The sequence below is a fragment of the Nerophis ophidion genome, linkage group LG05 (genome assembly GCF_033978795.1).
Source record: "Nerophis ophidion isolate RoL-2023_Sa linkage group LG05, RoL_Noph_v1.0, whole genome shotgun sequence".
Classification (NCBI taxonomy): domain Eukaryota; kingdom Metazoa; phylum Chordata; class Actinopteri; order Syngnathiformes; family Syngnathidae; genus Nerophis; species Nerophis ophidion.
In genome coordinates this window covers 1502354-1527826 of record NC_084615.1, presented here as the reverse complement: position 1 = coordinate 1527826, position 25473 = coordinate 1502354, and the positions used below count along the sequence as shown (strand labels likewise).

General features: G+C 41.1%; 1 protein-coding gene and 1 long non-coding RNA gene across 5 annotated transcripts in view; one reads left to right on the top strand and one right to left on the bottom strand.

Annotated features, from left to right (window-relative positions):
* nexmifb (neurite extension and migration factor b) overlaps positions 1-25473 on the top strand; it is a 406603-nt gene that overhangs the window by 143110 nt on the left and 238020 nt on the right. The window lies entirely within an intron of this gene.
* The window catches only part of LOC133552485 (uncharacterized), a 70974-nt gene continuing 70195 nt past the window's right edge, over positions 24695-25473 (bottom strand). The window contains exon 2 of the long non-coding RNA XR_009806723.1: positions 24695-24940. This is a non-coding gene — a long non-coding RNA (uncharacterized LOC133552485). The remainder of the gene's footprint in view (positions 24941-25473) is intronic.

Genomic DNA, 25473 nt, shown 5'->3' with positions numbered 1-25473 from the left:
TAGAAACATGTGCTTTTGTAAGGTTTGCAAACACGAAAATGTGTTTTTACTCAATATGACAGTAATGTTCTTAGAATCCTGAGATAATGCAATTGAAGCAATAAAAATAAAAATTAAAGCATAACTCCTAAACCATACATGCAATGTTTAATAACTCCTGTAATTATGTGTCTTTGTGAGTTTTACTAAAAACAGGTGCTTTTGTAAGGTTTGCAAACACAAAATTTTACTCAATATAACAGTAATGTTCTTAGAATCCGGAGATAATGCAATTGAAGCTAATTCTTTTTTTTTTGAGCGTATCTCCTAAACCAAACATGCAATATGTCTAATAATGCCTACTTTAATGTATCTTTGTGAGTTTTACTAGAAACATGTGCTTTTGTAAGGTTTGCAAATACAAAAATGTGTTTTTACTCAATATGACAGTAATGTTCTTAGAATCCTAAGATAATGCGATTGAAGCAATACAAAATTGTTTCAACTCCTAAACCAAACATGCAATATGTCTAATAATGCCTGTGATGATGTATCTTTGTGAGTTTTACTAGAAACATGTGCTTTTGTAAGGTTTGCAAACACAAACATTTGTTTTTTACTCAAAATGAAAGTAATTTTTTTAGAACCCTGAGATAATGCAAATGAAGCAATACAAAATGTATTTAAACACAACTCCTAAACCAAACGTGCAATATGTCTAATAATGCCTGTGGTAAAAACATACATAAATATCTACTTAGCCTAATGATTTCAAAGTAAACATGACAATATATTTTTTGAAACAGCTTGGTCTTCAGAATCCTACCATAAGAAAAAAAAAAAGTGGTACCATTTTACATTTACAGTAATACACTGTGAATACTGTATTTTTAATGCAACAAAAAATAACCAAAAAATGACTGCTCAATCACCAGAATTTTAAAGCAAAATAGAGTGTCACCATTTTACTGTAAATTTTATTGTAAAATTCTGCCATTTTTTGGACTGCAAGGTTCACATATTTTTTTTCTTGGTGTTGGAATTGGGGGTTAAATCAGCAAAAATGATTCCCGGGCGCGGCACCGCTGCTGCCCACTGCTCCCCTCACTTCCCAGGGGGTGATTAAGGGTGATTGGTCAAATGCAGAGAATAATTTCGCCACACCTAGTGTGTGTGTGACAATCATTGCTACTTTAACTTGACTTTACTTTAGTTTTCTTACAGTGTAGGTAAAGTTGACATATATGAATTAATTGCATAGGTAATTGTGTGACAATATCATGTTACAAGCGGCCGGCCGTCTGAGGGCAGCCAAAACTGCAACGTGGCCCTCCAATGAAAACGAGTTGGACATCCCTGACTTACAAGATCATTTGGTTCTATGACAACGCTCTTAACTCAATATACTTGTACCGCATATAACATTTCTAATTTAAATCAATTTAAATAGTGCGACCCCCCCCCCTAAAAACAGCACAATTTAACATGAAACATGCCTTTTAAAAAGAAGAACACACTGTTAGATAAGACATATTGTATAAAAAATAGGGCTGGGCAACAATTAAAAATTGTAATCGAAGTTAATCACACTATTTCTCCGATTACTCGCGATTAACTGCATTGTATACGCAAAGCCCAATAATGAATTCCAAAGTAGTGTGTAGTGCACCTTTATTGGAATATTCTCCCACATGAACAAAAGCGCCAAAACATTTGTTGTGCAAACACAATTTAAATCAGTCCTTGTTAAACAGTAGCACTTAAATAGCATATTTGATGAAAATCAACTCCAAAAATGTAAATACAAACATTTAAGCTTATTGCCACTGCCAGGGTATTTAAGTTATCCTGTTTGTTATGGAAAATAAATATAATCTACATACAAATCTCTGAGCCACAATCATAACATCTGAACAGGCAATTTCTGAGGTAACAGCAGAAACATTTTTTTTTATCAGGGATCTTATGTTTAAAAAACCTATATTATAGGTAGTGGGCTGTTTTAGGGAATTTTTGATCAAATGATCCATAGTAGCAATATTAATAATGTTGTGTTTATTCTGCGTAGTGCACTTAAAATAATTATGACCATATCTAGGAATTGATATGATGGGAATTTTCCGATTGTTTGTTTGGTGCTTTGATAAACTGAAGGCATCATATACATGGTACTATATTGTGATGTTATGAGCCAGGGAATAAAAGAACTACCCTACCCAGCATGCAACAGGAGTGAGGAGCATGTATAGGTTGTGTCGCCATGACGACATCTTGTATGTTGTGATATGCACGCTCTGAAAGTAAACGTTAAGAAGTCAGCCAACACTCCTGGTCTGCATTATTCATAAATAGACAGACAACACATATACTCCGCTGCTTCACAGGCCGCTGGATGTAGACGGCAAAGTATTCCCATGCTAGCTAGCACGCCTCATTCAGTCCAAAACGGCCCGATCTATCCACATCCAGAATTGTCTGGCGGTCGTAAGTGATCCCGGAGTGACCACGCTGTAAGCCAGCCAGGAAATTTGCAGAATTGTCCGGTATTTTTGCCAAATGTTCCATCTTTACCAAGAGCCCCTCCACGCCATCTTGTTAAGAAAAGGCGTTAACAAAATAAAAGCATGTAAACAACATACGCAAATGTGCGATAGAATAATTGTCGGCGTTAATAGATTGATGAGTTAACGCGTGATTAACGCATTAGTTTGCCCACCCCTAATAAAAACAATACAATATAATGTACTGCGAAAAAATAAATTTGTTTTTAAAAAGCAATGTAAGAACCCAGGATTTACCTTGGAAAGAGGACTTCTACGATATCTTCTTCAAGCTGCGTATCTGTCAAGCACACCATCAGCAACTTTTCCAAAACGAGTTTGACACTCCCGTTTTAACATAAATAAATATGCATACAGCGACTTCCTGTTCAGTACAAAGTAAACTTCAAAATACAAATCCTAAAAGTACCAACCTGAATACTGTCGAAGCAAAGAACAAAATGCGCTCATTCTATTCTATTCTATCCTATTACAGTTCGTTTTTATATTTTTAGCCACCGGAAGAAAGAGTAGCACATGCAGGAAAGTAGTCAAGATGTGCAACGTAATTAATTATCAGCTCTGCAGGATGAAGTATAAAATATCGTACGGAACTAAAGACTGTCAACTAATTTGTATTTACATTTTAAATGACCAAATTCTCAAGTAAATGTGCTAGCAATGGCTAGTGTTAATTATGTCGACTTAAACGGGTTCCACTGTACAGTCCTTAGAATTAAACAAGAGATACAATAGGAAACACACTATGGAACTTCAAGATGACATCAGTATGTTTCAAACCTAGCAAACTATTTTGTGTGAAAACATGTTGATTCATTGTGTTGAGAAGCTACTGTGGAGGCTAAATAGAGTGCAGTACTTAGCTGCAACCAGCAGAGGTGCTGTGAACTCAGTCTCATAGTCTGATCAAAACTAGCAATGGCAGCATCTTTCTACGTTATACCACACTGGAACAGAAAACAACAGTTCAGATCATTTCTAGAGAGGTTGAACTTAGTAGCCGAATATTTAAACCGGTCGCTAATTGCCTAAATGGGTCATTAAGGAGGCTGAGCCTGATGCACATTTCTGGTGAAAACAATGACAAGCTCCCAAGAGATCTGTGCTGTAACAGTCGTATTCCCTTGCTAGGGGTGGGTTCCTGCATGGGGGGGGGGGGTTCCTTCATAGTGTTGCTGGCGGGGTAACAGTAGCCCGTTTTATTGTGACCACAGGAGGATATCATATACACAAGTCATGCAAAGTATGTGTTTTCAGCTCAATGAAAGAGATCAGCACCGTGTTGCATTTTGAACATTTTAAATCAGCTGGACATTGATATAGTATATGAAACTAAATTCTTGGGAATAATAATTGATCATGAATTATGTTGGAAACCGCTTATTGAATATATAAAGGGGAAATTATCCAAATCCATTGCTATTCTTTATAAAGTAAGACACATGCTGAACAAGAAATGTCAGCGCATGTTGTATTATTCTTTTATTTTTCCATATTTGACATATTGTGTTGAAGTTTGGTGAAATGTTTATAAAACAAACATTGACCCATTACCGTATTTTTCGGACTATAAGTCGCAGTTTTTTTCATAGTTTGGCTTGGGGGTGCGACTTATACTCCGGAGCAACTTATGTGTGAAATTATTAGCACATTACCATAAAATATCAAATAATATTATTTATCTCATTCGCGGAAGAGACCAAGAAAATGTCAGCAATCGTCACACACACGTCAACCAATAAGAATTCGGCGGGGGAGGGTCATGGCAGAAGTGTATTGTGAGTCATGGGATGCTAACTGCTACATGCTATATGCTACTGCCGTAGCTATTAAAATGGATCATTTCATCGTTGGCGGTAACTTATATAAACTGAGAAGGGCTGAACAAAAATGGCGTTGAAAAGGAAATCATGTAGTGCAGATTACAAGCTGGATGTAGTGAAATATGCAGCAGAAAAGGACAAGAGGAAGCGGCGCATACCTTTGGAGTTGGCAGAGTTGTTTAGAAGCGACATCGAGGAAGAAGATTTCATGGGATTTATGGATTAGGAGTGAGAGATAGTTTGGTAAAGGTATAGCATGTTCTATATGTTCTAGTTATTTGAATGACTCTTACCATAATATGTTAGGTTAACATAGCAGTTGCTTATTTATGCCTCATATAACCTACACTTATTCAGCCTGTTCTTCACTATTATTTATTTATTTTAAATTGCCTTTCAAATGTCTATTCTTGGTGTTGTATTTTTAAAAATAAATTTCCCCCAAAGATGCGACTTATACTCCAGTGCAATGTATATATGTTTTTTTCCTTCTCTATTATACATTTTCAGCAGGTGCGATTTATACTCCGGAGCGATTTATAATCCGAAAAATACTGTAATTAAACTTCAAAAAAGGGTCTTTAGAATAATACATAAAGTGTGCTACTATGAACATACCAATCCATTATTAATAAGTTGTAATGTGTTCAAATTTGTGTTTTTATATTGATTTTTGAAATAGGTAAAGTGGCAGAGGGGTTAGTGCGTCTGCCTCACAATACGAAGGTCCTGAGTAGTCCTGGGTTGAATCCTGGGCTCAGGATCTTTCTGTGTGGAGTTTGCATGTTCTCCCCGTGACTGCGTGGGTTCCCTCCGGGTACTCCGGCTTCCTCTCACTTCCAAAGACATGCACCTGGGGATAGGTTGATTGGCAACACTAAATGGTCCCTAGTGTGTGAATGTGAGTGTGAATGTTGTCTGTCTATCTGTGTTGGCCCTGCGATGAGGTGGCGACTTGTCCAGGGTGTACCCCGCCTTCCGCCCGATTGTAGCTGAGATAGGCGCCAGCGCCCCCCGCGAACCCCCAAAAAAGGGACAAGCGGTAGAAAATGGATGGATGGAAGAACGAATATAAAATACAAATGTATTTCAGTTTTAGGAGTTAAATGGTGGAACAGGCATGTAGTTCTAAGTTTTAAAGAGGAACATTATCACAATTTCAAAAGGGTTAAAAACAATAAAAATCAGTTCCCAGTGGCTTGTTGTATTTTTTGAAGTTTTTTTCAAAATTTTACCGGTCCCGGAATATCCCTAAAAAAGTTTTAAACTGCTTGATTTTCGCTATTTGCGATGCCACTATCCATTTCCCTGTGACGTCACACAGTGCTGCCAATGTAAACAAACAATGGGAATACCACAGCAAGATATAGCGACATTAGCTCGGATTCAAACTCGGATTTCAGCGATTCAACAGATTACGCATGTATTGAAACAGATGGTTGGAGTATGAAAATATTGAAGAAGAAACTGAAGCTATTGAGCAAATAGCTATTGACGCTATTCATAGCCATAGCATGGCCGTATAGCTGCGTTAGCATTGCCGGTAAAATGTGCGGACCAAACGATCAGGACTTTCGCATCTTGTGACACTGGAGCAACTTAAATCCTTCGATTGGTAAGGAAACGTAATATATTTGCAAATGCATCTGCAGGTTATCCATACATCTCTGTGCCATGTCTGTCATCGCCGGTAAAATGTGGAGACACTCTGGTACATTCAATGGGGGTCTGGCGGCAGACACTTTGGCATCTTGGGGCCAGTGGTGCAACTTGAATCCCTCCCTGTTAGTGTTGTTACACCCTCCGACAACACACCCACGAGGCATGAGGTCTCCAAGGTTCCAAAAAATTGTCGAAAAAACGGAAAATAACACAGCTGTAATGTGTTGAAAATGAAAATGGCGGCTGTATTACCTCGGAGACGCCACGTTCTGACGTCAATGCAAAAAGAGCGATAAACAGAAAGGTGTTTAATTCGCCAAAATTCACCCATTTAGAGTTCGGAAATCGGTTTAAAAAAAGATATGGTCTTTTTTCTGCACCATCAAGGTATATATTGACGCTTACATAGGTCTGCTGATAATGTTCCCCTTTAAGAAAAACTTGAAAGGTGAAATACTGTATTTCCTTGAATTGCCACAGGGCATATAGTATGCGCCTGCCTTGAATTACTGCCGGGTCAAACTCACTTCCCAAAATAATTAGCGCATGCTTAGTATTACCGGCATGGCGTAGTGGGTTGAGCGGCCGTGCCAGAAACCTGAGGGTTGCAGGTTTGCTTCCCACCTATTGACATCCAAATGGCTGCCGTTGTGTCCTTGGCAGGACACTTCACCCTTTGCCCCCGGTGCCGCTCACACCGGTGAATGAATGATGAATGAATGATTGGTGGTGGTCGGAGGGGCCGTAGGTGCAAACTGGCAGCCACGCTTCCGTCAGTCTACCCCAGGGCAGCTGTGGCTACAGATGTAGCTTACCACCACCATCGTGTGAATGAATGATGGGTTCACACTTCACTGCGAGCGCTTTGAGTATATAACAATAGAAAAAGCGCGATATAAATCTAATCCATTATTATTATTATTATTATTATTATTATTATTATTATTGTTATTATTACCGCCTGGTCAAACTCGTGACGTCACGAGTGACACTTCCCCTGTCATCATTTTCAAAATGGAGGAGGCTGATTTCAATACCGGTAATTTGAAATCGCATAAAAGGAAGAAGATTAAGAGCTATTCAATAGGATTTAAGGTCCAAGCTTACATCACACTCAAATTTTTACTGCATGCCTTTGGTAAGTGCCGGAGTGAGAAGACGTTTTGGAAATAATTAGCGCATGCTTACTTTTACCGCATGCCCTTGGTAAGCGCAGGAGTGAGAAGAGGTTTTGAATTAATTAGCGCCCCGGCGACAATTCAAGGAAATACGGTGATTTAAAATGATCAAATATAGTAACAATTATTTTCATCCCATTGATTTTTTTTTTTAAAGTTGATGTTCCAGGTAATCTTATTTTCAGTGAAGTTATATGATAAGTCATTTTTTGGTCATTCTTTTTCCTTTCTGTTTGTGTGTGAATGTGTATGATTGATAAATGTTTAATCTTTACTGTTAAACTGATCACACAAAATGGTTGATGTTTGATGATATGTTCCGGAATAAACTTATTGCGTTCATTCATGCGATGTGAACTTTCCCCTAAAATTGTGTCGCCTTCACGCCCTAACGTCAAAACAGACAAAAAGAGATGATGTCAATTGTGACGTGATGAAATAAACAGCGACACACAATATGTGTTGTGCGGACACGACCCAATATTCCGCTGTTGCGTGCTGTCACTCAATGTCGGATACTCCGATGATTACAAAAGGCCTGGAAAAACACAATTTACAAACTGCTGAAGGCTCATGGTTGCTTTTTGTTGCTGTATTACTTGCAACGCCAAGTGACTCATTTTTTCTTTTCGTTTTTATAAATAGGACAGAATCCATGTCGGCTTTTGAACAACTCGTATCCTCGCTCCCTAAAAATAATTCTACTTAAGGGGATCTATACTATTTGAATCTACATTTAAAACATCTCCTTGTGTTGTAGAGCAGTGGTTCTCAAATGGGGGTAGGCGGACCCCTGGGGGTACCTGAAGGTATGACAAGGGGTACGAGAGATTTTTTTTTAAATATTCAAAAAATACCAACAATTCAAAAATCCTTTATAAATATATTTATTGAATAATACTTCAACAAAATATGAATGTAAGTTCATAAACTGAAAAGAAATGCAACAATGCAATATTCAGTGTTGACAGCTAGATTTTTCTGGACATGTTCCATAAATATTGATGTAAGGTTTATTCAGGTGTACTGGAGAGGAGGCTACGTCGGATAGTCCAACCTCGGATTCAGGAGGAACAGTGTGGTTTTCGTCCTGGTCGTGGAACTGTGGACCAGCTCTATACTCTGGGCAGGGTTCTTGAGGGTGCATGGGAGTTTGCCCAACCAGTCTACATGTGCTTTGTGGACTTGGAGAAGGCATTGGACCGTGTCCCTCGGGAAGTCCTGTGAGGAGTGCTCAGAGAGTATGGGGTATCGGACTGTCTTATTGTGGCGGTCCACTTCCTGTATGATCAGTGTCAGAGCTTGGTCCGCATTGCCGGCAGTAAGTCGGACACATTTCCAGTGAGGGTTGGACTCCGCCAAGGCTGTCCTTTGTCACCCATTCTGTTCATAACTTTTATGGACAGAATTTCTAGGCACAGTCAAGGCGTTGAGGGGTTCTGGTTTGGTGGCTGCGGGATTAGGTCTCTGCTTTTTGCAGATGATGTGGTCCTGATGGCTTCATCTGACCAGGATCTTCAGCTCTCACTGGATCGGTTCGCAGCCGAGTGTGAAGCGACCGGAATGAGAATCAGCACCTCCAAGTCCGAGTCCATGGTTCTCGCCCGGAAAAGGGTGGAATGCCATCTCCGGGTTGGGGAGGAGACCCTGCCCCAAGTGGAGGAGTTCAAGTACCTAGGAGTCTTGTTCACGAGTGAGGGAAGAGTGGATCGTGAGATCGACAGGCGGATCGGCGCGGCGTCTTCAGTAATGCGGACGTTGTATCGATCCGTTGTGGTGAAGAAGGAGCTGAGCCGGAAGGCAAAGCTCTCAATTTACCGGTCGATCTACGTTCCCATCCTCACCTATGGTCATGAGCTTTGGGTCATGACCGAAAGGATAAGATCACGGGTACAAGCGGCCCAAATGAGTTTGGGTCTCTCCCTTAGAGATAGGGTGAGAAGCTCTGCCATCCGGGAGGAACTCAAAGTAAAGCCGCTGCTCCTCCACATCGAGAGGAGCCAGATGAGGTGGTTCGGGCATCTGGTCAGGATGCCACCCGAACGCCTCCCTAGGGAGGTGTTTAGGGCACGTCCAACCGGTAGGAGGCCACGGGGAAGACCCAGGACACGTTGGGAAGACTATGTCTCCCGGCTGGCCTGGGAACGCCTCGGGATGAAGTGGCTAGGGAGAGTGAAGTCTGGGCTTCTCTGTCTGCTTAGGCTGCTGCCCCCGCAACCCGACCTCGGATAAGCGGAAGAAAAATGGATGGATGGATACACTCCAGGGTAACACTTATCTTACCCCCAGTTTGACCGCAGAATTTTGATTGATTTGACATTTCTCACACATCTTAATGAGCTCTACAAAGGGTGTTTAACTGAATCCCAGTGGAATTTTGTAAACACCTTAAGGGCACGGACAAGCACTTTTGTCTCAAATTTGAACACGATTGGTTGAACAAAAAGGCCGTCATCAAGCGAAATGTTGTTGCAAGGTCATTTTTGGGACTTTGCAACTGATAGCCAATAAGTTATTGATTAATCTCATGATTATTAGGGACGGTTACCTTTTACATTTAAAACGATACCGGTTCCAATATCTGTAATGTTTATCGTTCACAATCATTATTTCAAAAAAATGCATACTAATTTGTAAATAAAAGTCAGCTTATGGGAGGTCCTCTATACACTCATAATTCCCTCTAAAAACATCCAAAAGCACCAAAAATATTCCATTTACGTTTCATGACTTGAAAGTAGGGCTGGGCGATATGGACTTTTTATAACATCTCGATATTTTCAGGCCATATCACGATACACGATATATATCTGGATATTTTGCCTTAGCCTTGAATGAACACTTGATGCATATAATCACAGCAGTATGATGATTCTATGTGTCTACATTAAAGTCAAGTGAATTATATTTATATAGCGCTTTTCTCAAGTGACTCAAAGCACTTTACATGGTGAAACCCAATATCTAAGTTACATTTAAAGCAGTGTGGGTGGCACTGGGAGCAGGTGGGTAAAGTGTCTTGCCCAAGGACACAACGGCAGTGACTAGGATGGCACAAGCGGGAATCGAACCTGCAACCCTCAAGTTGCTGGCACGGCCACTCTACCAAGCGAGCTATGCCGCCCAAACATTCTTCTTCATACTGCATTAATATATGCTCATTTTGAAAACTAAGTCAATTGACTAAAAGTTTATTAAGCAGCGGCACAAACGTTCATGTCATTTCAAAACAAAAAGTACAAGATTGTCAGAGACATTTTAAGTGTCAAATAAAAAATAGCTGCTTAATAGGAAATCAAATAGTGTTTGTCCTTCGCTATGTGGTCGGTGATTGATTGATTGAAACTTTTATTAGTAGATTGCACAGTTCAGTACATATTCCCTACAATTGACCACTAAATGGTAACACCCCAATAAGTTGTTCAACTTCTTTAAGTCGGGGTCCATCCATCCATCTTCTTCCGCTTATCCGAGGTCGGGTCGCGGGGGCAACAGCCTAAGCAAGGAAACCCAGACTTCCCTCTCCCCAGCCACTTCGTCCAGCTCTTCCCGGGGGATCCCGAGGCGTTCCCAGGCCAGCCGGGAGACATAGTCTTCCCAACGTGTCCTGGGTCTTCCCCGTGGCCTCCTACCGGTTGGACGTGCCCTAAACACCTCCCTAGGGAGGCGTTCGGGTGGCATCCTGACCAGATGCCCGAACCACCTCATCTGGCTCCTCTCCATGTGGAGGAGCAGCGGCTTTACTTTGAGTTCCTCCCGGATGGCAGAGCTTCTCACCCTATCTCTAAGGGAGAGACCTGGAAACTCATTTCGGCCGCTTGTACCCGTGATCTTATCCTTTCGGTCATGACCCAAAGCTCATGACCATAGGTGAGGATGGGAACGTAGATCGACCGGTAAATTGAGAGCTTTGCCTTCCGGCTCAGCTCCTTCTTCACCACAACGGACCGGTACAACGTCCGCATTACTGAAGACGCCGCACCGATCCGCCTGTCGATCTCACGATCCACTCTTCCCTCACTCGTGAACAAGACTCCTAGGTACTTGAACTCCTCCACTTGGGGCAGGGTCTCCTCCCCAACCCGGAGATGGCATTCCACCCTTTTCCGGGCGAGAACCATGGACTCGGACTTGGAGGTGCTGATTCTCATTCCGGTCGCTTCGCACTCGGCTGCGAACCGATCCAGTGAGAGCTGAAGATCCCGGTCAGATGAAGCCATCAGGACCACATCATCTGCAAAAAGCAAGTCGGGGTCCACGTAAATCAATTCATGGTTTGCTACTACGGACGTTATTACTTTCTGTTGTTGACTATTTTTTTCATACGGTGTTGATCTGGAAATGTTGATGGTGTGGGCGTGTGGCACCAAACCGAGATGTCGACATGCAGTTTCAAACACTCTTTATTCTCTAGCACATGGGTGTCAAACTCTGACCCGCGGGCCAAATTTGGCCCTCCGTGTAATTTCATTTGGCCCTTGAGGCAATATAAAAGTAACATTAGAGCTTGCCTGCCGGTATTATACCCAATTTTCCTGGGAGACTCCCAAATTTTAGTGCCCCTCCCGAAAATCTCCCGGAGCAACCATTCTCCCGAATTTCTCCCGATTTCCAATATTGGGGGTGTGCCTATAGCGCCCTCTACAACCTGTCGTCACGTCCGCTTTTCCTCCATACAAACAGCGTGCTGGCCAGTCACATAATATATGCAGCTTTTACACACATAAGTGAATGCAAAGCATACTTGGTCAACAGCCATACAGGTCACACTGAGGGTGGCTGTATAAACAACTTTAACACTGCTACAAATATGCGCCACACTGTGAACCCACAACAAATAAGAATGACAAACACATTTCGGGAGAACGTTTGCACCGTAACACAACATCAATCAATGAATATTTATGTATTTATTTGTCTCAAAGGGCTGCACAAACCACTACGACATCCTCGGTAGGCCCACATAAGGGCAAGGAAAACACACCCAGTGGGACGTCGGTGACAATGATGACTATGAGAAACCTTGGAGAGGACAGGCATATGTGGGCAACTCCCTGCTTTAACATAAAAACAACAGAACAAATACCCAGAACCCTTTGCAGCACTAACTATTTCGGGACCACCAAACCCAAACCTTAGTGTTATTTACCCCAGAAGGCTGCAAATAGGAAAGAGGCATTTTTAAAAAAAATCTATTTAATATACCATTGATGTTTTGATGTTTTTTGACAGTTGATTTTGAAGTTATATAAGCGTTTCTTGTTCCATATTCAGTGTTAAAGCAAATCAGTGTAGCAAACTGAGCAATAATTAACACTTTATTCATGCACTTTCTCTTTCTACTATACGGCTTGAATGTTTGTTTCATTCTTTATTATTTTATTTTCAAATGTATTATTAGCCTGTGGAAACAAGTTCATTTTGATATTTACCTCAGAAGGCTGCAAACAGAAAAGAGGCATTCAATTTTAGGGACAAGCGGTAGGAAATGGATGGATGCCGTGTTCGTTCAAAATATAAAACATTCTCATGCTTTTTTATGTTCAAGAAGTTGGGTTAATGGTAAGAAGTTATTTTTTTAATTATTGGTTAGTGTGGGGCTTGCCCTCCTGGGGGTTCTTCAGACCACCAAGCACCGACATGGGTTACAATATTTTGTGTTTTTCAATAAGTCTCTCAGTTGCTTTCCAGCAATAGTATTTTTCTCTTTCGTTCTCGCTCGCGCTCTGTCTCCAGCTCCAGCCCTGTCTCTCCTCCTGGCTGCTGCTTATAACAGAGCGACAGGTGATTAGATAACAAGGCCCAGGTGGGCCATCTACGCTGATTTCCAGGCCGGTCCTGCCACACCCCGCTTCGCTGCAGGCCCGCAGGCCACGCCGCCTCCACAGTCAGCTTCAGAATAACAATGTTATTACAAAGAATAAGAGACCAATTATACTCTAGAAATGTTGGTCTTACTTAAAAATGCATGTTTTTAGTTGTGTTCTGTGTTAAAAAAAATATTTTATGGCTCTTACGGAAATACATTTTAAAATATTTGGCTTTTTGGCTCCGTCAGCCAAAAAAGGTTCCCGACCCCTGAGTTAGCAAATAGATATATAATACCCAAAAGAATGTGCAATCAACCCCCTAAATAAATTCCCTTTTATTTACTAACTGGATGCTATTAGTTTTCTTACCTTTTAGGTCAGCCTAATTTATTCTCAGGAGAAAGAAGAAGCACAAAAGAGTGTGGGGGTTTAGGCTGGCTTATGGCGGACGTGTAGATGTTACCATTCCATTAAAGGACCGTTTTTACTTGTCATCTTGAGCAAAGATGTAAGCCTCAGTGTTGTCCCTAATTGGCCCAGTATTCACACGGCGGTGACAAACGAATCACAAGCCACGGCTACACCGGGTATAGCCTGCAGGTCAGAGTGTAATGAGGGAAGACAACAAAACCTTGGGCGACACGAGAGCGCACTTTGACCACAGCAGCAGAACTTGCATCAGGACCATACTTGCCAACCTTGAAAACTCCGATTTGGATGAACACGAAATTCAGTGTTCATTTATTTACACAGATACACACACATAACACTCATCTACTCATTGTTGAGTTAAGGGTTGAATTGTCCATCTTTGTTCTATTCTCTGTCACTATTTTTCTAACCATATGTATGTACAGTAGACGGCAGTATTGTCCTGTTTAAGAGTGTCACAACATTGCTGTTTACGGCAGACGAACTGCTTTACGGTAGACGAAAACATGACTGCTGTTGTTGTGTGTTGTTACCGCGCTGGGAGGACGTTAATGAAACTGCCTAACAAAAAACCCACATAATGGGGCGGCATGGCGTAGTGGGTAGAGCGGCCATGCTAGAAACCTGAGGGTTGCAGGTTCGCTTCCCACCTATTGACATCCAAATCTCTGCCGTTGTGTCCTTGGGCAGGGCACTTCACCCTTTGCCCCCGGTGCCGCTCACACTGGTGAATGAATGATGAATGAATGATGGGTGGTGGTCGGAGGGGCCGTAGGTGCAAACTGGCAGCCACGCTTCCGTCAGTCTACCCCAGGGCAGCTGTGGCTACTGATGTAGCTTACCACCACCATCGTGTGAATGAAGGATGGCTTCCCACTTCTCTGTGAGCGCTTTGGGTATCTAACAATAGAAAAGCGTGATATAAATCTAATCAATTATTATTATTATAAGAAATCAAGAACTTGCCCTCGATCATTCTACAGTTCTAACATCATCTGGCAGGCACTCTGTTTATATTGTGGGAAAGCGGACGTGAAAACAGGCTGTCCTCACTCAGGTCCGCATGGAGCTGGAAGGGGCGTGGCCTCCATTTCCACCTGCATTTCGGGAGAAAATTTGTCCCGGGAGGTTTTCGGGAGAGGCGCTGAATTTCGGGAGTCTCCCAGAAAATCCAGGAGGGATAGCAAGTATGGTCAGGATTCAACTTGGCATTCAACAGTTCAACTATAGTTTATACCAAAATGGATACATGGATGATACAGCAGAGGATTGGGAGAATGTCATGTGGTCAGATGAAACCAAAATATAATTTTTGGTATAAACTCAACTCGTCGTGTTTGGAGGAAGAAGAATACTGAGTTGCATCCCAAGAACACCACACCTACTGTGAAGCATGGGGGTGGAAACATCATGCTTTGGGGCTGTTTTTCTGCTAAGGGGACAGGACGATTGATCCGTGTTAAGGAAAGAATGAATGGGGCCATGTATCCTGAGATTTGGAGCCAAAACCTCCTTCCATCAGTGAGAGCTTTGAATGGTTGACCAAATACTTATTTTCCACCATCATTTACAAATAAATTCTTCAAAATTCCTGGATTTTTTTGCCCATTCTGTCTCTCCCAGTTGAAGTGTACCTATGATGAAAATGACAGACCTCTGTCATCATTTGAAGTGGGAGAACTTGCACAATCGCTGGCTGACTAAATACTTTTTTGCCCCACTGTACGTGTTCATGCAATTTTAAAGGCCTACTGAAATGAGATGTTCTTATTTAAACGGGGATAGCAGGTCCATTCTATGTGTCATACTTCATCATTTCGCCATATTGCCATATTTTTGCTGAAAGGATTTAGTAGAGAACATCGACGATAAAGTTTGCAACTTTTGGTCGCTAATAAAAAAGCCTTGCCTGTACCGGAAGTAGCGGACGATGTGCGCGTGACATCACGGGTTGTGGAGCTCCTCACATCTGAACATTGTTTATAATCATGGCCACCAGCAGCGAGAGCGATTCGGACCGAGAAAGCGACGATTTTCCCATTAATTTGAGCGAGGATGAAAGATTTGTGCATGAGGAAAGTTAGAGTGAAGCACTAGAAAAAAAACAAAAACGACGGCAGTGGGAGCGATTCAGATGTTATTAGACACATTTATCAGGATAATTCTGGAAATCCCTTATCTGCTTATTGTGTTACTAGTGCTTTAGTGAGATTATATAGTCGTACCTGAAAGTCGGAGGAATGTGGCCACGGGTGTGGTGACCGCCAGTGTCTCTGAGGGAAGCCACGTTTCTCGACGAGGCGAAGCGAAGGCAGCCGGTCGGGCCGGGCTGAGCTTTTTTTCCCCCTCCTCCACAGTGGAAGCATCCCACGTTTAGGGGCGGTCGGTCGGAAGAAGCAAGAGTGTTTTAGTGAGAATATAAAGTCATACCTGAAAGTCGGAGGGGTGTGGTGACCGCCAGTGTCTCTGATGTAAGCCATGGAGGAGCAAAAAAGTCGCAGCTGCCTTTTTGACAGCTGCTGCAGGAGGACGAAAGCTCCATTCATGTCTCCGGTAAGAGCCGACTTATCACCAGAATTTTCTCACCGAAACCTGCCGGTTGACATGTGGTAGAGAACCATGTTCCCTTGACCGCTCTGTTCCATATTAAAGCTTCACAACAAACAAAAGAAACAGGCTGTGTTTTGGTTGCTGCAATACACCGCTTCCCACCTACATCTTTCTTCTTTGACGTCTCCATTATTTATTGAACAAATTGCAAAAGATTCAGCAACACAGATGTCCAGAATACTGTGTAATTATGCGATTAAAGCAGACGACTTATAGCTGGGATCGGTGTTAGACCAAAATGTTCCTACAATACGTGACGTCACGCGTCATACCGCGACGTTTTAGCATGATACTTCCGCGCAAAATTTTAAATTGCAATTTAGTAAACTAAAGCGGCCGTATTGGCATGTGTTGCATTGTTAATATTTCATCATTGATATATAAACTATCAGACTGCGTGTTAAAGTCCTACTGAAAGCCACTACTAGCCACCACACAGTCTGATAGTTTATATATCAATGATGAAATATTAACATTGCAACACATGACAATACGGCCGCTTTAGTTTACTAAATTACAATTTTAAATTTCCCGGGAGTTTCTTCTTGAAAACGTTGCGGAATGATGACGTGTACGCAAGACGTCACAGGTTTTTAGGAAGTATGAGCGCTGCACACACACACAGCTAAAAGTCGTCTGCTTTAACGACATAATTACACAGTATTTTGGAGATCTGTGTTGCTGAATCTTTTGCAATTTGTTCAATTAATATTGGAGAAGTCAAAGTAGAAAGATGGAGTTGGGAAGCTTTAGCCTTTAGCCACACAAACACACGGTGATTCCTTGATTAAAATTCCTGGAGGTGAAACTTTACTATGGATCAGAGCACGGTCAAGAGAACATGAAACACGACGGAATGTCAACCAGCAGGTTTCGGTGAGAAAATTGTGGTTAAAAAGTAGCTTCTTACCGGAGAAAAGCTGAGCTTGTGCCGTCCATAGCGGCCGTCGACTCCCCTGAGACACTGCGCGTCAACACACCCGTGGACGTACACCTCCGACTATCAGGTACTATTAAACTCACTAAAACACTAGCAACACAATGGAAAGATAAGGGATTTCCCAGAATTATCCTAGTAAATGTGTCTAAAAACATCGGAATCCGTCCCAATGCAATTTTATTTAACTTATTTATTTTTCTTCTAGTCCGTCACTATCAATATCCTCAAACACGAATCTTTCATCCTCGCTCAAATTAATGGGGAAATTGTCGTTTTCTCGGTCCGAATAGCACTTTTTGTTGGAGGCTCCCATTATAAACAATGTGAATATGTGAGGAGCCATCAAACATGTGACCTCATCGTCTGCTACTTCCGGTACAGGCAAGGCTTTTCTCTTAGCACCGAAAGTTGCGAACTTTATCGTGGATGTCCATCCATCCATTTCCTACCGCTTATTCCCTTTCGGGGTCACGGGGGCGCTGGCGCCTATCTCAGCTACAATCGGGCAGAAGGCAGGATACACCCTGGACAAGTCGCCACCTCATCACAGGGCCAACACAGATAGACAGACAACATTCTAACTCACATTCACACACTAGGGCCAATTTTAGTGTTGCCAATTAACCTATCCCCAGGTGCATGTCTTTGGAAGTATCGTGGATGTTCTCTACTAAATCCTTTCAGCAAAAATATGGCGAAATGATCAAGCATGACACATAGAATGGAGCTGCTATCCCCGTTTAAATAAGAACATCTCATTTCAGTAGGCTTGTTTTTTTCAACGTCTCGCTCCTGCAAGCATCCTTGAGGGGCGTCGAGGAAGCCGCCGTTTCCCCGACCCTCGAGTCTCCATCGCCGTGGTTGTAGGGGGCGCTGGGATGGGAGGAGACGTGTACTGTAGCCTGTGCACGCCGCCATTAATCACGAGCCAGCACAGGGCAGTAAACGCCGCTTGATGGTCATTAAAGAACACTTCTGTTACAGAGGTCACCGTGTCCGGCGGTTAACCTTCTCGTCCGTGATGTGTTCGGCTTTTTGGAAAAGGAGGAAAAGCAGACCGCCTCGTGCAACCATTGTGCAACCTTTTGTTTCCGTCCTTCCGTGCTCCTCCTTTTTTTTTTTCTTCTTTCAAACCCCACCTCCACCTCGCCCGTCATCCTTCCCTTCATCCCCCTTGTGCCTACCCCTCCCCACCCCTCCTATAATCTGAAATGTGCCCTGCAAGTGGAGGCAGCTGCTTAAGTGGTGAGGGGGGGGTGGACTGACTCACAGATTTGCTTGCTGAATGCTGCTGCGCCAACTCCTCCCATTTCACTCAAGGTCTCGCGCTCCCTTACACACACACACACACACACTTGCAACCGGTATTTTATTTGAGCGCTCTGTTGTGGAGAAGAACTTTCCATTCTGCTGCCTCGGTTCGTTTGTGGCTTCGCAGGCTTTATTTTCGTTTTCCTATGAAATTTTAATGCACGCCCTCGTAATTAGGGAGGCTGCACTTGACGTGCCAGCTTTATCTCTCCCTGCTTGGCTGCGGCATACGCGCCGCAATAAATAGCAGGCGGCGAGAACGGCGACGATTGTCTCTCTCTGTCGATATCATGACTCGGAGAGAGCAATGTTAGCGTCTAGTAGAGATGCGCGGATGGGCGATTATATCATCCGCAACCGCATCACCAAAGTCGTCGTCCACCCGAACCGCAACCGCCCGCTGAAATACATCAGATTTCGGCCACCTTTACCACTCACAGAACTATTTAAACCCGTTTCACAGAGTAATGAAGACAATGGGAGCCGCTAACGTTCCCGCGAATATCCAATAGCGTTCATCCTGATGACAAGAATTTGGGCGTGCTGTGAAGCCATTGCCTTTGACACCTTCAACAACATGTACAAACCGATTGTTAGTCCGGCAACATCAATCAATCAATGTTTATTTATATAGCCCCAAATCACAAATGTCTCAAAGGACTGCACAAATCATTACGACTACAACATCCTCGGAAGAACCCACAAAAGGGCAAGGAAAACTCACACCCAGTGGGCAGGGAGAATTCACATCCAGTGGGACGCCAGTGACAATGCTGACTATGAGAAACCTTGGAGAGGACCTCAGATGTGGGCAACCCCCCCTCTCTAGGGGACCGAAAGCAATGGATGTCGAGCGGGTCTAACATGATACTGTGAAAGTGCAATCCATAGTGGCTCCAACACAGCCGCGAGAGTTCAGTTCAAAGCGGATCCAAGACAGCAGCGAGAGTCCCGTCCACAGGAAACCATCTCAAGCGGAGTCGGATCAGCAGCGTAGAGATGTCCCCAACCGATACACAGACGAGTGGTCCATCCTGGGTCTCGACTCTGGACAGCCAATACTTCATCCATTGTCATTGGACCGGACACCCTCCACAAGGGAGGGGGGGGACATAGGAGACAAAAGAAAAGAAGCGGCAGATCAACTGGTCTAAAAAGGAGGTCTATTTAAAGGCTAGAGTATACAGATGAGTTTTAAGTTTTAAGGTGAGACTTAAATGCTTCATGTTATGTGCAGCTTCCGCAATCACACAAACAAGATTGAAAGGCATACTGGGTGATACAGAATACACTGTTGGTTGTTATATAAACACTTTTAACACTCCTCTTACTAATATGCGCCATGCTGTGAAGCCACACCAAACAAGATTGACAAACACATTTCGGGAGAACATCCTCCCAGTAACACAACACAAACGCAACACAACAAATACACAGAATCCTTTGTATCCGTGACACTTCCTGAATATATTTTACACCCCCACGCCCCCAACCCAGCCCACCTTACCGACGCACAGGGAGGGGGGGGGGGGAGGGGGGTTGCTGCTAGCGGGGTGTATAAAATAGTCAGGATTTTTCATGGATACAAAGGATTCTGGGTATTTGTTGTGTTGCGTTTATGTTGTGTTACTGGGAGGATGTTCTCCCGAAATGTGTTTGTCAATCTTGTTGGGTGTGGCTTCACAGCGTGGTGCATATTACTAAGAGTGTTAAAATGGTTTATATCACAACCATTAGTGTACTCTGTGTCACCCAGTATGCCTTGCAGTCGTGTGCGTGTTGCTGCAGAAGTCACACACAACATGATGCTGGACTGACAAGCAGATCGTACATGTTGTAGAAGGCAACAAAGCCAATGGCTTCTTAACACGTCCTAATACTTATTATCTGGGTGACTGTCGGCAGTCATTCAGGAGAATATTAGCGTCTCCTATTGACTTCTTCGCTTTGTGACACGGGTCTCAAATGGCTCTTAGAATGGTAAAGGATACCGATCCCAGAACCATGTATATCAAATATTTCCGGATGGTTCAACGGCCACCCGCCCGAATCTAATTAAAATCTATTTTTTCGTCCTGTCACCCGCCCGACCCGCAGTTTATCTGCGGACGAGACCGCAAACCGCGCATCTCTAGCGTCTAGGGTTGTACGGTAGACCGGTACTAGTGTAGTATTGTGCTAATAATGAATCAAAAACAGTACTATACTCTGTTTGAAAAGTACCGGTTCACCATATTTTTGTATTTTTTATGTAATAATAAGTGCAAATTGTTTTTTTGCTTAGGCAGTATTCAGGTTGGTACTGCCGTCGTTTTATTTTGAAGCTTTCTTTGTACTGAAGAGGAAGTCGCTGTATGTATATATAATTATGTTGAAAGGAACACCTTTTTAAATGGTAAATGGTAAATGGGTTGTACTTGTATAGCGCTTTTCTACCCACTGGCGTCACAATGTAAACAAACACCATTAGTGGATCTACACCTGACATCCACTGTAATGATACTAAGTACAAGAGCGTATTTGGTCCATACTACTATTATTACATTAATATTTTTTATCAGCACAAAATCTTTTTTCTTTTTAATTTATTTTATATTCATAAACTCAGGAAATACGTCCCTGGACACATGGAAACTTAAATTATGAGCAATGTATGATCCTGTTACTACTTGGTATCGGATCAATACCTGAATTTGTGGTATCATCCAAAACTAATGTGAAGTATCCAACAAGAGAAGAATAGGTGATTATTACATTTGAACAGAAGGGTAGATAGAACATGTTGAAACGGAAAATAAGCAGATATTATTATAAGTAGAATAATAATACATGTTTACAGCTTGTCCTTTATAATGTTGACAAAATAATAGAATGGTAAATGACACAATATGTCACTGCATACTTCAGCACACTAATTAGGAGTCCTTGTTTGTTTACTTACCAATAAAAGACACCTTGTCTTGTTTGTTCACTATTTTATATAAGGACAACATTGTTCTCTAATTGCAATAATAAACATATATTTTATGTACCCAAAGATTTTTTTATTAAAATAAAGACAACAGTGCCATTTTTTGTGGTCCTCTTTATTTAGAAAAGTATCCAACCAGTGTAGTACATACCTACATACTCCAAGTTCGTCCATCTACACGCACATTCACGGTACAAACATACACATACTGTACATATACATTCACTGTATAAACATACATGTACACATACTGTACATATACATTTACTCTACAAGCAAACATATACACATACATGTACATATACATTCACTGTATAAACAAACATATACACATACATGTACATATACATTCACTGTAGAAACATACATATACACATACTGTACATATACATTCACTGTAGAAACATACATATACACATACTGTACATATACATTCACTGTATAAACAAACATATACACATACTGTACATATACATTTACTCTACAAACAAACATATACACATACATGTACATATACATTCACTGTATAAACAAACATATACACATACTGTACATATACATTTACTCTACAAACAAACATATACACATACATGTACATATACATTCATTGTACAAACATACATATACACATACATGTACATATACATTCACTCTACAAACATACATATACACATACATGTACATATACATTCATTGTACAAACATACATATACACATATATGTACATATACATTCACTGTACAAACATACATATACACATACATGTACATATACATTCACTGTATAAACAAACATACACATACTGTACATATACAGTACATTCACTGTATAAACAAACATACACATACTGTACATATACATTCACTGTACTAACATACATATACACATACATGTACATATACATTCATTGTACAAACATACATATACACACACGTACATATACATTCACTGTATAAGCAAACATATACACATACTGTACATATACATTCACTGTACAAACATACATGTACATATACATTCACTGTACAAACATACATATACACATACATGTACATATACATTCATTGTACAAACATACATATACACATACATGTACATATACATTCACTGTACAAACATACATATACACATACATGTACATATACATTCACGGTACAAACATACATATACACATACATGTACATATACATTCATTGTACAAACATACATATACACATACATGTACATATACATTCACTGTACAAACATACATATACACATACATGTACATATACATTCACGGTACAAACATACATATACACATACATGTACATATACATTCACTGTACAAACATACATATACACATACATGTACATATACATTCACTGTATAAACATACATATACACATACATGTACATATACATTCACTGTATAAACAAACATACACATACTGTACATATACATTCACTGTATAAACAAACATATACACATACTGTACATATACATTCACTGTACAAACATACATATACACATACATGTACATATACATTCACTGTATAAACAAACATATACACATACTGTACATATACAAGTACATATACATACATACACTCATGCACATAATCACGTTTCATCAAACATATACCAACGTTGTTGCCCTAGGGCAGGGGTGGGTAACCTATGGCTGTCGAGCCAGATGTGGCTCTTTTAAAGACCGCATCTGGCTCTTGGATGAATCTTAGCTAATATTGCTTAACATGATAAGTAATGAATAATTCCATCCATCCATCCATTTCCTACCGCCTGTCCCGTTCAGGTCGCGGGGGGGGGGGGGGGTGCGGGGGGGGGGGGGGGGGTGTTGGAGCCTATCTCAGCTGCATTCCCAGTGTTAAAAATAACGTTCACGATATAAAACATTCTCATGCATTTTAATCCATCCATCTTTTTCTAGAAGTCCCATTCATGGTAAGAAGTTTTTTCATTTATTAGTGGTTAGCTTCAGAATAAGAGTGTTAGCAAAAAAAACAAGAGACTTATTCTACTTTAAAAATGTTGGTCGTACTTAAAAATGCACGCATTTAGTTGTATTCAGTGTTAAAAAATATGATATGGCTCTCACGGAAATACTTTTTAAAATATTTGGCTTAAATGGCTCTCTCAGTCAAAAATGTTCCCGACCCCTGCCCTAGGGTAAACTGGGTAACACATGGCATATTGACAAAGCTTAACCCATTGTTACTATAACAATCTACAAGATTAATAGAGGTTGCCTCTCTCTCTTCCCCTCCATCTTTCGGTATTCTTTTTTTTTTTTTATCTTTCTCGTTATCATTATGTTAACATATTGTTGCATTTGAACAACTATATTGTTGATAATTGAGGTAAACTATTGGTATTTTTCATGATCAACAATTTGTGTTGCTCCAGTTGTAGTGTAAAAATGCTCATTGTCATTTCTATATTGTTATTTATTTCACTAACTGCTTCTTTGCTATCACTTTTACCATCATATTTGTACATATGGTATGTGCTGGTGTTGTTCTATTGTTGTTGTTTTTGCTGTTATTGTTGTGTTTGATGTTGTTGTTTTTGTCTCTCTGTCTAATCCCCCTCTTATCCCCACAATTTCCCCTCTGTCTTGATTTGTTTCTCTTTCTATCCCCTCCTGCTCCGGCATGGTTGCACCAAATGTTAATATAAATACATTTAATAAAGTCAAATACAAATAAGGCAACAAGAGAAGTATCCTACACTTCTCTTTTGTAAAGTACATCTGAACAGCCGATATAGGCATCTACACCCCCCCCCCCTTTTACACACACACACACACACACACACACACACACACACACACACACACACACACACACACACACACACACTCTAATGCAATGCAAGCTTGGTCAACAACCATACAGGTCACACTGAGGGTGGCCGTATAAACAACTTTAAGACTGTTACAAATATGCGCCACACTGTGAACCAGAACTAAACAAGAATGACAAGCAAATTTCGGGAGAACATCTGCACTGTAACACAACAGGACAAATACACAAAACCCCTTGCAGCACTACCTCTTCCTGGACGCTACAATATAAAAATTTATTATTAGCCTGTTGGAAAAGTTAATTTTGATATTTACTTGAGAAGGCTGCAAATAGAAAAGAGGCATTCAATTTCTATTTAAATTTGACTTAATATGCCATTGCTATTTTTAAATTATTATTATTATTTGAAACTGGATTTTGCATGTCACTATAAAGTTATATAAGTCTCGCTTGTTCAATATTCAAAGCTAAACTTGTTTGGGTCCCTATTAAAAGGTTAGTTTGTTCAACCTTGGCCCGGCGGCTTTGTTCAGTTTTAAATGTTGTCCCACTCTGTATTTGAGTTTGACACCCCTGATCTACATCAACTATATGATTTGCCTGAGAAGCTGGACAGGACAAAAAAAAAAAAAAAAAAAAAAAAAATTGAAAGTATCGAACTACATTTTGATACCGCTACCAAAATATTGGTATGGAGACAACCTTATTAGCATCATATACATTAAAAGCAGTGGAAGGATAGGACAGCATGAGCAAGAATCTTCTTTACCGGGCTGTCATCCATCCAGGAGCTGCTGGGTACAGGCAGCAAGGCCACTACAGCTTGGCAAAGGTCGAAGGTCGATACTGGAAAGCTGTCAAGAGAAAATGACGTTAACAAGGTTAAAAAGGGTGCCATGTTGTTGGGGAAAAAAGCACAAGTCACAAAAGAAGCGTGCAGTGGCCTTGGTGAGTGTGTTGCTCTACTCGAGAAGCAACTGGCTGCTAAAATGGACGTCATGTGGATATTTCTCCTGACAGTTTTCCGTTTAGCAAAATGAAGAGCTAAAGAACTGCTTGAATTTTGGCCTTTTTGTCCCTCATAGTTGACTTCTGGATCAAGTTGTCATGCATCCTGCAGAAATAGAAATCAATCAGAGAGCATTGAGAAAAATACAAAAAGACACTCCTTTTTTAAACAGGCTTTTTATTGATTTTGCTAAACTCTTTTTTTTTTTATTGCGTTGTTTTCTATCCATCCATCCATTTTCTACCGCTTGTCCCTATCTTAGCTGCATTCGGGCGGAAGGTTAGTTTTGTAATTATTAATATGACTGTTATTAGTCTCTCAATGTTATGTTTTTATTTTCCGATATGTTCTATGTTTATACTTATTTTTTTGCATACC